Here is a 3,447-nt window from a genome sequence, read left to right as displayed (position 1 = left end):
GTGCCACACATCGCTTGCCCGTACAGGTTGATGGTAGAAGTGAACCTGCTCTTCCACATTGGTATCATCAGTGTCTTTTCCATTCTTGCCAATGTGCTTTAATGTTTGTCATTATTACGATGGAGACTCAAGGCACTGCCATCTTGCACAGGTGTCTTTCTCCCTCCCTGCCATGATCACATTTGCCCTGTGACACAGTGACATTTGGTTTAGGGACAAACAAACAAACAACTCCTACTACTACTATTATTAATAGTAAACAGATCTAACCAGCATCTAAAACAAGTAGCCCTACAGCTGCACACCCAAGGTCTTGTATGCTCAGATGCCCTTTAGTCAGGGTTGGCCCCTTCCAGGTGTCTCCGTCTCCATAGCTACCCTGGCCTGTCCTTCTGTTTTGTTTTACTTCCTGGTTCTCGTGTTCGTGTGCTTCCTCGTTTTGGTTTTACCTCAGTGCGTCTAGTCACTTTGTCTTGCCTTTTGTCCGATCATTGATTCCCTGTTGTTTTGCCTGTGTATTTAATGTTTCCTTGTTTGCCTATTTTCCTAGTCTGTGTCCTGTCCAAAACTGTCCAGATTTCATATCAGTCATCTAGCTTTTGAAGAATGCTCTGGTTTCCTGATGGTAGATGAGTTCTGATGATATGCAAACTGCAGAGGGTCTAAAGCATCCAAAATGGTCCCCATAAGACATGATGATTCTTTCAAAGCAGTTCATCATAATATGAGTGAATTTGATCAGATAATAATCATTTATGCAGGTCACCCAGCTTTTCTTAAGGGAGGGGTGGAGTGGTGGTATTCTTTAAGCAGGAAGACAAGTAATTTTATTATTACTGTGGGTAGCAATATCCAGATTAACAGTATGAGGCTTAGCAGTCTCCTCGAGACAGCAATCAGAGCAGAAGGATCAGGTTCATGGGTGTAAGAAATTACAGTATGGACCCAAAGAACTGGACTGGACTGAACTGTATCATTATCATAGCAAAAGGTCCTTACCTGGAAGTCTCTCTCGAAATGGGGAGACCATTTTACATATTCAGCACATGAACATGCAAAGCAGAAAGAGGAGGAGGTTCACTGGAGGAGTTTAGGTGGAAGGCATTTTTTTCAAATGTATATTTTGGTGTTCAGTCGAGCTCTGCTGAGTCCGTAGTACATTCATGAACTTTGCTACTGCTTTTATTGTAATAAATATTAGTGCTGTCAATTCCAGGTGTCACCAGGATTTTGCTCAAGCTTGCTAGATTTTCTAATTAGCAATCCAGGTAAAATTAGTGGAATCAACACAATCCAGGAAGCCTGAGCAAAATCCTGGTGAGGACTTTTAATCGCGGCACCTGGAATTGACAGCACTAATAAATATTTACCATTTTGCATCACATTCGGAGTGACCTCTTTTTTCTGTCTTGCAGGGGTAAACAAGTCTGGAGTCCAAGTGGGCCGTGAGTCTGACTGCCTAAGTAAACAAACCAGACAGGTTGAGCAAATTCGTAACCCGTAAAACAGAGCAAATTGGAAACTGGAGAGGCAAGATGATGAAATGCTCGATATGTATGCATGAATCATGGAAATACTTCACATAGACCTAGAGAAAGCAACATGTTTACATAAGAGAGAAGGAAGATGAGCAGGTGACAGTAATCAGGAGTGGAGTATCTTGTAAGTGTGCAATTATAGGGGGATCTATGAAGATTGGTGGGTGAGCTGCTAACAGGTGGATTCTGGGGAACGGAGTCCAAGTTAGGGAGCGTGACAACAGGTTGAATATATCTGCAAACACATCAGTCAACTCCGACAAGCAAACCTGTAGAGCACATTCAGGAATGTTGTCTGCGCCAGCTACTTCTTAGGTTTTATTCTCACCTGAACATTTCACACCCCAGAGGAAAGATAAATGAATAGTCAAGCTCACAATATCTGAGTGAAATCACTGCATATCTAAACCTAAGCTAAAAGCGAAGTGCATGGGTTGTGATATGTTCAAGGCAAGTGCAACTTGCAATGAACAACATGAGTATGTCATGTCTGTGTCAGCCTACATCTACAAATGCATGGATGATGTCAGCATTCTGAAGACCATCTCAGGCCAACTAACAGCCATGGATGAATGAGGAAGTACGTGAACAAATGTCAACATACGTAAAACCCCTGGCCCTGATAATGTACCTAGTCCAATGCTCGTGGACTATGCAGACCAGCTGGCTCATGTCCTAATGGACATTTTTAACACTTTACTGGACCAAGCCAGAGTCCAGTTATGTTATAAAACTGCCACCATCATTCCAGTAGCAAAAATATACCTCAGAGAACATCACTCAACAACTACCGGGTAGTCGCACTCACTCCAATAATGACGAAATGCTTTGAGAGGCTGGTAGAGAAGCACATCACCTCCAGACTCCCTCCCATATTTGACCAGCCATCTTCTCTGTTCTTCACCTGAGTCTCACACACATGGAAGAAAAGAACATGTGCGGCAGCTGTTTCTGAACTTCATGATCAGCATTTAATACCATCATACCACAGGTTCTGGTGAAGAAACTGGGGCTCCTGGGCGTCAGGACCCCCCTGTGCAACCCAAAGTCCACAGTCAGTGCAGGTTGGACAGAACACCGGTGTCATCACCTTCAGCACTGGCTCCCCTCCAGGTTCTTCACCACTGTGTCCCTAAGGCTGCTAGCAACAGGAGGTGTGTGGAGGTGTGAATACCACGTCACTGGTCAACAGCATCCACACATTCTGCGTAGGATGAGGAGAGCGCCCCCTGCCCCAGCCCGTCCTCACTACATTAAGATTCCACAACATTTGGTGCTTTTCCCCACAGGTTATCAGACTACTGAACTCCTGTACACGGACGTAATTTTGGGGGGTGGGGGGCATGTCCCCCCCACTTTTTCAAAAGCCGGCTTTGGTCCCCCCCCAGTTTTTACGGTTAAAACCAAATATTTAAATAGCGACGAATCCATGCCCCCCCCCACTTTTGAAATCAAAATTACGTCCATGCTCCTGTATATGTGCTGCCCAAACCTTCATGTTTCCATGTATCCGTTTGTGATTCAGGAATGAACTTAATTGCTAAGCTACTGCTTTTTCTAAGATCTTGGAAACAAAGCGAAGGTTTGAGATTGGCCTGTAGTTTGATATCTGATATGAATCAAGGTTAGCCTTTTTGCTAAGTGGTCTGATTTGTGCTCATTAGAATGTCTTAGGTACACAGCCAGTGTTCAGGGAAGAGTTTATTAAATGTAGTAAAGGATCGGTTGCTACAGGGAGAATTTTTTTGAAAAAGTGTGTGGGCAGGGCACCTAGTAAGCAGGTTGAACAGCAAACATACCCATGCTTAATATATCACGTACACCCATTTTTCAAAATGCCAAATACTGTTCCTTTAAAAAACAAGTTAGCTTTGAACAGGAAATATTACTGAAGACTTGTGCAAGGTTA

This window comes from Brachyhypopomus gauderio, chromosome 13, assembly GCF_052324685.1.
Source record: "Brachyhypopomus gauderio isolate BG-103 chromosome 13, BGAUD_0.2, whole genome shotgun sequence".
In the NCBI taxonomy this organism is placed as follows: domain Eukaryota; kingdom Metazoa; phylum Chordata; class Actinopteri; order Gymnotiformes; family Hypopomidae; genus Brachyhypopomus; species Brachyhypopomus gauderio.
Note: the sequence above shows the minus strand (reverse complement) of the source record.